General features: G+C 38.6%; 1 protein-coding gene across 5 annotated transcripts in view; it reads right to left on the reverse strand.

Annotated features, from left to right (window-relative positions):
- RAPGEF4 (Rap guanine nucleotide exchange factor 4) overlaps nucleotides 1-12477 on the reverse strand; it is a 291090-nt gene that overhangs the window by 256455 nt on the left and 22158 nt on the right. The gene's annotated exons all lie outside the window — the stretch shown is intronic.

The following is a 12477-nucleotide window of genomic DNA, read 5'->3' on the forward strand; positions in this document are numbered from 1 at the left end:
TATTGTATGAACTTTTATTTCAATAAAGCTGTTTTTAATAAACATATTAAATAAAATTGAGAGTTCATTTCCTTAATTCAACCAAAATATGTTATAAGATACAATAAATTTGCAAAAAGTCTTTTTTAATTAGAAATGATAAGAGACAAGAGCTCTAATTCATATACAGCCCTAAAACACAAAATGGCCTTCAGATCCCAGTCCAGGAAAATCCTGACCTTCTGAAAGTCTGGCTATGCACAGGGTTCAGAAGTGACAGCTACTTCGTGTCCTCCCCTGATGCTCACAACCCAGAACCCAAGGTCTGAAGATTACAGGAAGTTTCTTAACAATATGCAGATTCCCCACAAACCCCAACAGTCCACTCAGCTATCTTCACTTTCTCCTGCTCATGGTGGCAGCCGGAATGTAAGATAAGGGAAGCCAGGACACAAGCAGTAGACAAGACATCTCCAGGTTCTCTGCTGATTTTGCTAGCTTTATCCACATCTGATGCTCCTCAGGTCAGTAGAAAACAGGAGGAAGTCATTGCCATGACTGGACCCAAACTCACATACACAGAGAACTTCAGCATCCAGCTGTATATACTTAGCGTAGGCACAATCACTTTGATCTCAGCTATCAGCCTCCCCAGAGCCATGTTGATCTCGACCCTCTGGACTGAAGAGATGACAAGGCACTGGAGACAAAAAGACTGCCCTTGTTCTCTCTCCTGAGATAAGTGAAGCAGATGTTGGGTTTGCAGAATAGTAAACAGAGGTCTTGAGAATTGTTTGGGCAAATGGAGTGGGTCAGTTCTTTTCTGAGTTTTATTATCACTGTCTGTACTAGATTGAATACTGTCTTGCAAAAATATATGTCCACATGGAACTCAGAATGTATCCCTATTTAGAAATAGTGTCTTTGCAGATGCGATGAGTTAAGAGAAGGTCATACTGGACTAGGGTGGAGTCTAAATCCAGTATGACTGATGTCCTTATAAGAGAAGACACACAAAAACAGACACTGAGGAAAAAAGGCCATGTGACAGTGGATGCAGAAACTGGAGCAGTGCAGCACAAATCAAGGAATGCCAAGGATTGCCGGTACCCACCAAAGGTAGAAAAAAGCAAGAAAGGATCCTCTTCTAGAATCTTTAGAGGAAGCATAGCCCTGCAGACCTCTTGACTTTGAACTATTAACTTCAAGGATTGTGAGACAATACTGTTGTTTAGAGAATCCACTTTGTGGTAATTTTTTGCAGCAGCTATACAAATGAATACGTGGTCACATAGAAATTCCCCATTCCAGAGCAAATCCTCAGATCCTTGTTCACTGCTGGCTCCAGCTCTGATGTGGCTGACCAGATTGCCCACTGCCAGGTTTTCAAAGTTTTGCTTCTTCAGTGAAACTGAAAGCACTATGGACAGATTGAGCTTTATGTCAGTCTCCATTACCAAAATGGAAGGCACCTTAGACAGATTCTGTGTCCACACATCATAGAATACAGCTCCCCAATAGAGTCCCTGAAAAGGGGGTAGGTCAGTGCTTTCTGGAGTTTAGCCAGAAATTAAACCTTAAATTAAGGTCTTTTCCACTAGTATACTCTCAGCTATATCTAACGGGATCTTGACTAACTGCTACCCTTTTATTGGACAGGTGAGATCATATATTCCACCCTTATCCTGCCACACCCATCTCACCTACCATCCTTTGAATAAATTTTCATTGGAAAGCCAAACAAAATAAAGGCAAAGAATTCACCAATCTTTGTAGGGCTACAGGCTTTGGGGTATGATACTTCTCCAGGCTCCATATTTATTCAACTTCAAATAAAAATTTATCTACTTTGGAGCACCTGGATGGTGCAGTTGGTTAAACCTCTGCCTTCAGCTCAGGTCATGATGCCAGGAGCCTGGGATCAAACCCTGCATTGGGCTCCCTGCTCAGTGGAGAGTCTGCTTCTTACTTTTTCTCTCTCTCTGCCTCTCCTCCTGCTCATGCTCTCTCTGTCTCAAATAAATAAGTAAAATCTTTTCAAAAAATGTATCTACTTTGTTTAAGAAGCATGTAAGGAAATAAACTGTATTTACTGCTGAACAAAGGAATCCTGAATGGTAATGGTCATGACATTGGAGTTAGCATTAGTTTTTACAAGTTGAGTAGTATTTCCGCTAATTTGTATACAGAATTTCTTTATTAACATGATCAAAAAATGCCCCAAAAGGAGGGGAGCAGCAAGAAGGTGGAGTAGGAGACCAAAATATCATCAGATCCCAGGAGTTCAGCTAGATAGTTATCAAACAATTTTGAACACCTACAAACACAACAGCAGATAAAACAGAAGAGCAGCAATTCTAGGAACAGAAAATCGACCACTTTCTGGAAAGTAGGACACGCAGAGAAGTGAATCTGAAGCGATGGGAAGATAGACCGTGGGAAAGGGGCTGGCTCCAAGCAGGCAGTGGAGCAGAGGAGCACAAAATCAGAACTTTTAGAAGTCTGCTCCACTGAGGGACATCCCTCCAGAGGCTAAGTGGGGGGTGAAGCCCTCACTGGGACAGTGTGGTCTCAGGACCCCCAGGGACACAAAAAGACCAGGGGTGTCTCAGGGTGGCAGAAATCCCAGGTATCAGAGTGGAGTGCAGTGTCAGCTCGGGATTACCTTAAACTATGATCCAAGGCACAGTCAAGCCATTATTCTTTGAGCAGGGACCCCATAAGTGACAGATCCAGAGAGAGCCCCCCCTTCCTCCTCCAGAAGGAGCGGTATGGGAGTGTATGGCAGGAATCTGCTGGGTTTGGAGACTCCAAACAGGGCTGTGAGCCAGAGACAGAAATGCTTGGTCACAGGCTGGGTGAGCTTGGAGTGTGACCAGAGACCAGGGAGACGGGAGGGACTGACTGTTTTTCTCTGAGGGCACACTAAGGAGTGGGGCCCCAAGTTCTCAGCCTCTACGGGGCTGGAGACTGGGAGAACACAATTTTCATTCCTGTTGTCCAAAGCTGTACAGAAAGTATTCAGGGAACAAAAGCTCCCAAGAGCAAACCTGAGCAGATGACTTAGTCTGGCCCCTGGCAAGGGTGGTACAATTCCACCTTGGGCAAAGACAATTGAGAATCACTGCAAAAGGCCCCTCCCCCAGAAGATCCCAAGAATATCCAGCCAAGATCAAGTTCACTAATCAATGAGAACTATGGAACCTGAGAGCTAGGGGAAAGCAATTCATGGTTTTTTCCCCATGATTCTTTAGTCTTTTGAAATTAAATATTTTAAGTTTCTTTTTTTCTATTACATTTATTAATTTTTCCCCTTTTTTAATTTAACATTTTAAAACTATTTTATATCATCAATACCTTTTTAAAAATCTTTTAAAATTTTCAGTTTTAGTCATATTTTATCCCTTCATTGAATTGAACCTCGTTTTTTGTATACATATAGGTTTTTTCTTTCTTTAAAATTTTGGGATACACTTTCTTATAATAGATCAAAATCTACCCTAAATCTACCACATGGCTTTGTTCTAGTCTCCAGCCTGATCACATTCTTTCCTCTTCTTTCTTTTCTTTTTTCAACCAACTTCTTGTCTTCTCAATTCCGTTTTTAGAATATTTTTGAATTTTCATCTTTACAGTCATATTCCATCTCTTCATCATGTTTACCCTTATTTTCTGAGATATATATATATATATGTGTGTGTGTGTGTGTGTGTGTGTATAAAATTTTCCTTCTATAAAATATTGGGAGGCAGTTTCTTCTAACAGACCAAAATACACCCAAAATCAAGTGTGTGGCTCTATTCTATTTACCAGTCTAATATATATATATATATATATATATATATATATATATATATATATTCTTTTTTTCCCCTTTTCTTCCCCCCTGCCCCAGTTTCAGGTCTCTTCTGATTTGATTAGTGTATACTCTTATGTGGATAAAATGATAATGTGGAAAAACTCACCACAAAAAAAATAAAAAAAGAAAAAAGAAACAAGAACAAGAGACAGTACCAATAGCTAGGGACCTAATGAATATGGACATTAGTAATATGTCAGAACTAGAGTTCAGAATGACAATTATCAAGGTGCTAGCTGGACTCAAAAAAACTATGAAAGATATTAGATAATCCCTTTCTGGAGAAATAAAACCACTTTCTGGAGAAATAGAAGAACTAAAATCTAACCAAGTTGAAATTTAAAAAAGCTATTAATGAGATACAGAAAAAATGGAGCCTCTTACTGCTAGGATAAATGAGGCAGAAGAGAGAATTAGTGATATAGAAGACCAAATGATGGAGAATAAAGAAGCTGAACAAAAGAGAAATGAATGACTACTGGACCACAAGGGGAGAATTCTAGAGGTAAAAGATACCATAAGATGAAACAATGTTAGAATAATTGGGATCCCAGAAGAAGAAAGAGAGAGTAGGGCAGAGGGTATATTGGAGCAAATTAAGGTAGAAAATTTCCCTAATTTGGTGAAGCAAGCAAGCATCAAAATTCAGAAGGCACAGGGAACCCTCCTCAAAATCAATAAAAATAGGTGAACCCCTGTCATCCAATAGTAAAACCTAACAAGTCTTAGTGACAAAGATAAAATCCTGAAAGCAGCTCGGGACAAGAGGTCTGTAACATACAATGGTAGAAATACTAGTTTGACAGCAGACCTATCCACAGAGACTGGCAGGCCAGAAAGGACTGGCATGATATATTCAGAGCACTAAACTAAACAAAAATATGCAGCCAAGAATACTATATCCAGCTAGGCTATCACTGAAAATAGAAGGAGAGATAAAAACTTCCAGGACAAACAAAAATTTAAGATTTGCAAACATCAAACCAGCCCTACAGGAAATATTGAAAGGGGTCCTCTAAGCAAAGAGGGAGGCTAAAAGCACCAAACCAAAAAAAAAAAAGAGAGAGAGAGAGAGAGACAATATACAGTAACAGTCACCTTACAGGCAATACAGTGGCACAAAATTCCTATCTTTCAATAGTTACTCTGAATGTAAATAGACTAAACACCCCAATAAGAAGACACAGGGTATCAGAATGGATAAAAAAAAATAAGACCCATCGATATGATGTCTACAAGAAACTCATTTTAGACCCAAAGACACCTTCCTATTTAAAGTGAGGGGGTGGAAAACAATTTACCATGCTAATGGACATCAAAAGAAAGCTGGGGTGGCAATCTTTACATCAGATAAATTAAGCCAAAGGCGATAATAAGAGATGAGGAAGGACATTATATCATACTTAAAGGGTCTATCCAACAAGAAGATCTAACAATTTTAAATATCTATCCCCCTAACATGGGAGTAGCCAATTATATAAAGCAATTAATTAACAATAAGAAACACATCAAAAATAATACAATAATAGTAGGGGACCTTAACACCCCCTTACTGAAATGGACAGATTATCTAAGCAAAAGATCAACAAGGAAATAAAGGCTTTAAATGACACACTGGACCAGATGGACATGACAGATATATTTAGAACATTCCATCCCAAAACAACAGAATACACATTCTTCTCTAGCACACGTATGGAACATTCTCCAGAATAGATCACATCCTGGGTCACAAATCAGGTCTCAACTGTACCAAAAGAATGGATCATTCCCTGCATATTTTCAGACCACAATGCTCTGAAACGAGAACTCAATCACACGAGGAAAGGTGGAAAGAACTCAAATACATGGAGGCTAACAAGCATCCTACTAAACAATAAATGGGTCAACCAGGTAATTAAAGAAGAATTAAAAAAATTCATGGACACTAATGAAAATGAAAACACAACTGTTCAAAATCTTTGGGACACAGCAAAGGTGGTCCTGGGAGGAAAGCATATAGCAATACAAGCCTTTCTCAAGAAACAAGAAAGGTCTCACATACACAACCTAAGCCTGTACCTAAAGGAGCTGGAGAAAGAACAGCAAAGAAAGCCTAAACCCAGCAGGAGAAGAGAAATAATAATGATCAGAGCAGAAATCAATGAGATAGAAGTCAAAAGAACAGTAGAACAAATCAATGAAACTAGGAGCTGGTTCTTTGAAAGGATTAGCCAGACTTATCAAAAAGAAAAAAGAAAGGACCCAAATTAATAAAATCATGAGTGAAAGAGGAGAGATCACAACCAACACCAAAGAAATACAACAATTATAAGAACATATTATGAGCAACTATACATCAGCAAATTTGACAATGGATGCATTCATAGAGACATATGGACTACCAAAAGTGAACCAGGAAGAAATAGAAAACCTGAAGAGATCCATGACCAGTAAGGAGATTGAAGCAGTCATCAAAAACCTCCCAACAAGGGTCAGACGGCTTCCCAGGGGAATTCTACCAAACTTCTTTTTTTTTTTTAATTTTTAATTTTTTAATAAACATATAATGTATTTTATCCCCAGAGGTACAGGTCTGTGCATCACCAGGTTTACACACTTCATAGCACTCACCATAGCACATACCCTCCCCAATGTCCATAACCCAACCACCCTCTCCTGACCCCCCTTCCCCCAGCAACCCTCAGTTTTTCTGAGATTATGAGTCTTTTATGGTTTGTCTCCCTCCCGTTCCCAACTTGTTTCATTTATTCCTTTCCCAACCCCTAAGTCCCCCACATTGCCTCTCCACTTCCTCATATCAGGGAGATCATATGATAATTGTCTTTCTCTGATTGACTTATTTTGCTCAGCATCATATCCTCTAGTTCCATCCAAGTCATCACAAATGGCAAGATTTCATTTCTTTTAATGGCTGCATAGTATTCCATTGTATATATATACCACATCTTCTTTATCCATTCATCTGTTGATGGACATCTAGGTTCTTTCAATAGTTTGGCTATTGTGGACATTACTGCTATAAACATTGGGGTGCACGTGCCCCTTCAGATCAGTACCTTTGTATCTTTAGGGTAAATACCCAGTAGTGCAATTGCTGGGTCATAGGTCTACCAAACATTTAAAGAAGAATTAATACCGAGTCTCCTGAAGCTGTTCCAAAAAATAGAAATGGAAGGAAAACCTCCAAACTCATTTTATGAGGCCGGTTTACCTTTATCCCAAAACCAGACAAAGGACCCATCAAAAAGGAGAATTACAGACCAATATCCTTAATTAACTTGGATGTGAAAATTCTCACCAAAATACTAGGCAACAGGCTCCAACAGTACACTAAAAGGATTATTCACCACGACCAACTGGGATTTATTCCTGTGTTGCAACGCTGGTTCAACATCTGCAAATCAATCAATGTGATACAATACATTAATAAAAGAAAGAACAAGAACCATATGATACTCTCAGTAGATGCTGACAAAGCATTTGACAAAGTACATCATCCTTTCTTGATCAAACTCTTCAGAGTGTAGGCATAGAGTGTTCATACCTCAGTATCATCAAAGCCATCTATGAAAAACTGACAGTGAATATCATTCTCAATGGGAGAAAAGCAGAGAGCTTTTCCCCTAAGGTCAGGAACATGGCAGGGATTTCCTCCATTCACTGCTGCTATTCAACATAGTACTAGAAGTCCTAGCCTCAAAAATCAGACAACAAAAAGAAATAAAAGGCACCCAAATCAGCAAAGAAGAAGTCAAACTCTCACTCTTTGCAGATGATATGATACTTTATGTGGAAAACCCGAAAGACTCCACTCCAAAACTGCTAGAACTCTTACAGGAATTCGGTAAAGTGTCGGGATATAAAATCAATGCATAGAAATCAGTTGAATTTCTACATATCAACAGCAAGACAGACGAAGGAGAAATTAAGGAGTTGAATTCATTTACAATTGCACCAAAACCATAAAATACCTAGGAATAAAGCTAACAAAGGAGGCAAAGAATCTGTACTCAGAAAACTATAAAGTACTCATGAAAGAAATGGAGGAAGACACAAAGAAATGGAAAAATGTTCCACGCTCATGGATTGGAGAGAAAAAATATTGTGAAAATGTCTATGGTACTAAAGCAATATACACACTTAATGCAATCCCTATCAAAATACTATCATTTTTTTTCAAAGAAATGGAACAAATAATTTTATCTCTCTGATATGAGGAATTTGAGAGGCAGGGTGAGGGGTCATGGGGGGGTAGGGAGGTAAAAAATGAAACAAGATAGGGAGGGAGACAAAGCATAAGAGACTCTTAATCTCATGAAACAAACTAAGGGTTGCTGGGGTGTGGGGGGGTAGGGATAGGGTGCCTGGGTTATGGACATTGGGGAGGGTATATGCTATGGGAAGTGCTGTGAAATGTGTAAACCTGATGATTCACAGACCTGTCCCCCTGCAAAAATAATATGTTATACGTTAATTTTAAAAATCCAAAAATATGAATATGTATACATTCAAAACTTTATAATATATATCAACATACAGAAGTTTTTAAAAAGGACAAACTGGGGTCGCCTGGGTGGCTCAGTGGGTTAAGCCGCTGCCTTCAGCTCAGGTCATGATCTCAGGGTCCTGGGATCGAGTCCCGCATCGGGCTCTCTGCTCAGCGGGGAGCCTGCTTCCTCCTCTCTCTCTGCCTGCCTCTCTGCCTACTTGTGATCTCTTTCTGTCAAATAAATAAATAAAATCTTTAAAAAAAAAAAAAGGACAAACTGGACAATATTTTCATTACATAAAACCAGAAAAGTCAACTTTTAAAAAAATTCTTTATAACAAATTCCTTCAAACAATTTACCTATATTATCTAGACATAGAAATTTGCAGGCCAGTTTTTCCTAATCTATATATCACTGAGCCAAAGTAATCAATTCATATTTTATGTATTCCTGAATAAATGGAGTTCACTGCTTTCATTCCCCCTACTCTGAGGAAATCTGATCTGATCTCTCAGACTTATGACGACCCTGTGTATGTTCTCAGAGTCTGATCTGGTCCTTCATAGCAATAGGAACATTATATTAAACACTCCTCTGACTACTCATTCAGTCTCTGTGTTTCAGGTAACTTCCATATATTCTCTGTCCTTTCCTAGAAATGAGCTTCAGCATCAGAGTCACACATAATGTATTGCTTGATGTAAGGTTAATGAATTAATATGCATTGCATAAAGGTTTTATAAAGGATACTTTAAAAAATTATTCCCTTGCTTCTGTGTGAGTAAAAGAGAAGGAAAATGGCTAGTACAGTGTGAGGAGTTGCAGAAGAGGATATACACTAGTAAGAAAGGCATAAGGGCAAAGTGAGGTTTTGGGATTTGAGGCCTTGATCTTCTTCCAGGATCTCTCCAACTGACTGGCTCCTGCAGCTAAAACAAGGCTCATTTTGCCATTCACAGGCTCATGCTAGGTTCTCATCTTGGAGATCTTGGCTCAAGAAAAAAAAAACATTAAGTTAAAGCCTTATCTTCTTCAATAACTAGAAGACAAGGCTGAATTTACCACTTGACTCTCAAAAAAGCACACTGGCCTCCATGGTCCCACAGGCATGTTGTTACCTCCCTGTGTATCTTATAGTAATGGCAGAATTTCCCAGGTCAAGAGCCAATGTTTTGTCATTGGTTCACTCCTCCCTTCTCTATCTGCACATCAACTAAGACAGTGGACACATTCACATGCACTAATTTACACCATGTGATTCCTACCCATGATCTTGAGTTAGATAGTGGCGTGGTCCAAATGCAAAGTAGAGATATGGGAAACCTAAAGCCAGGGGGAAATTGAATTATCATCTATCAGCTGGGAGAGTCCATTGTTGGCCATCTCTTCTTATGTCCTCTGTCTCTGATGGGGGATAGGTGGAGCCCCAGCCCCAGACAGAAGGTCTCACTATATGGACAAATTCAGCCTCTGGAGATTCTAAAAATCCCAGATCATTCATAATTATTAGCTGAAGAGGTTATGTGAGAATAAGGGCTGAATGGAGGAGACACCCCTTGGCCAAAGAACTTATTTTTAACCACTTTTGAGACTCCATAAAGAGTTCTCAGTGATGAAAGTGTGGCCCTTGTCAGAGTCTGGCAAAAGAAACAGCAGAGCCGAGGTAAGAGTAGTCAATACCTGAGTTGGGAAACTTACATGAGGGGTGGCTGGATTGCTAAAAAGGGAGAATTGCTGGATATGACAGTAAACAGAAGAGGCTTCACATACATTCATCACTTAACATTATTTTTGTACCCCAAGTAGGTGGTACAAGAACATTTTAGGGTGGCTTCTTTAGAAGATGGGGTTCTGATGTATTAAAAGAAAACAATGTGTTTTATAAAGAGTGCAAACAGAAAGGCACTAATATGAAGAGTTATCATCATAATATCCACTGATCTCCAAGTTAATTTGTTTTATGAACATTTATGCAGCTTTAATTCAATCTCCTTCTTTTCCTTTCTTTCTTGCGTCCCATATTTTTACTCTTTTTATTGTTCCTTCTTCCTTCCTGATAGTCCAAGATTCCTTCCTTTCGTCATTCTTTTAGGTTAGATCTGTTAATGACAAATCCTCTTAGTTTTCTTTTTCTGAGAATGTCTTGCTTTCCCCTTCATTCCTGAAGGCTATTTTCACTGGGTATAGAATTCTGGGTTGACAGTACATTTTCTTTAAACACTGAAAAAATGTTGTTCCATTTCTGAGCTCTATGATTTCTGATGAAAAATTTCTGTCATTCTAATTGTTTTTCCCCTAAATAATGTATCATTTCTCTCTTGTTGTTTTGAAATACTTTTTATTTGTCTTTAATTTTCAGAAGTTTGATTACCTTCGCATGGATATCTTTGGGCTTATCTTCTTTGGGATTCACTTAGTTTCTTGAATCTGTAGTTTTATTTCTTTTGCCAGATTTGGTGAATTTTCAGCCATTGTTTCTTCTAGTATTTTTCCAGCACCACTCTCTCCTCACTTCCAAGCCACCAATGGATATGAATGCTAGATTATTAGTTACAGTTCTACAAGCCCCTGAGTCTCTCTCCTTTCTTTGGTCTATTTTCTCTCTATAGTTCAAATTGGGTAGTTTTTATTGTGTATCTTCAAGTTCACTGGTTCTGTCCTTTGTCTTATCCATTTTGGTGTTGAGCCAACCACTGAAATTTTTATTTCAGTTGTTGCATTTCTCAGTTCTAAAATTTCCATGCAGTTCTTATTTATTTTTTGTATTTATTTGCTAAGTTGTTTTTGCTTATACATTGTTTTTCATTTGTTACAAGTATACTCATAATTGCTTACAAAAGCATTTTTATGATCGTTCCTTTAAACTCCAGGTGGGAAGGGCTGCTCCATTACAGTAAGTTTAGGCAAGGGTCAAAGTTTAGGCTCCACACTGTCTTCACTGATGGAGGTTCAAGTGAGCCTGCAGTGTTTTCTGTGGTGTCTGGTTAAAGCAGAGTATTTACTTAATTATTTAGAGCAGTTATTATCTAAATTTTTTTTCTGTCTTGCTAGGCTGCTCCTTTGCTTACCACAAAAGAGCAGGTTTTTCTGAAAGCTTTTTTTGGGGGGGGGGGAGGCTTGTGTCCATTTGGTATTTCTGGATTGTTGTCTATTCCCAGTATCCACTCTGGAATATATAAGGCAAGAAGAAAACTCAAGGAACTCACTACGATATCTTCTTCAGATAGAGAAGTCCCAAGCCAGTCTGCCTTCTCTCCACCTTCCAGAGTCTTTTTCTGTTTCTTTTATATATAACGTCCAAGGTTTTTAGTTGTATTTAATGAAGAAATAGGAAGAATTGAGTCTCTTTGTCCACAACTGTACAGTTGTCTTTTAAGCAGAATTTTTGGGTAGGTAAACTGGGTAATTATAATTTCACAACTGTCATATGTATCAAAAGCAATGTGCACCAACCAGAAACTCATTTACAGAGGCATACTTTTCTCCTGAGAGGAGATGTTTCCAGGGACATGGCAACCAATGAGCCATATGTTGTTTATTTGTTAAATACTTGCCAACTCTGGCTTTATTGATAATATCACTTCTGAGTTTCACAGCAGCCTGAATGCCTCAGCTGTGATAGTTTGCTTCCTTGCTGTTCAGTATTTATCACAGTGATGTTGACTCCCTGTTCTTTTCTCCATCTGTTAGGGAGAAATAACACCCTATGTTTTCATAACTGTATTCACGTCATACTACCTCTTGTCCTCTACACCTCTATACATTGATGTTTCATCTTTCCTTACATGGACTTTCCCATATAACCACATTTTAGGCAAATGACCTCATTCTAGTTTAGGCTGCAGGATTTCCATTTGCCCTGCACCCTGTGTAAGAGGTATTTTATTTTTGTTTTCAGTCCTGCTGTCTTCCTCATAAAAACATTCCAAGACCTGGCACAGAGTCTGCAACCCTCCCAACTGTCAACCAGGCTAGAAAAGTAGACCTATTAGCTATGTCATCTGTAAGATACAAAACCTCAAATGCAAACCCAGGCTGTAGTCTTTCTTCTTCCACATGTTTGTCAACATGATATCTGACATTTGAAGATCTGAATATTTGAAAACATCTTCAGTAGCCTTTCAAGACATATTCCACATTTTTTTT

This window comes from Mustela putorius, unplaced genomic scaffold (genome assembly GCF_011764305.1).
Source record: "Mustela putorius furo isolate JIRA1106 unplaced genomic scaffold, ASM1176430v1.1 tig00003869_pilon_pilon_pilon, whole genome shotgun sequence".
NCBI lineage: Eukaryota > Metazoa > Chordata > Mammalia > Carnivora > Mustelidae > Mustela > Mustela putorius.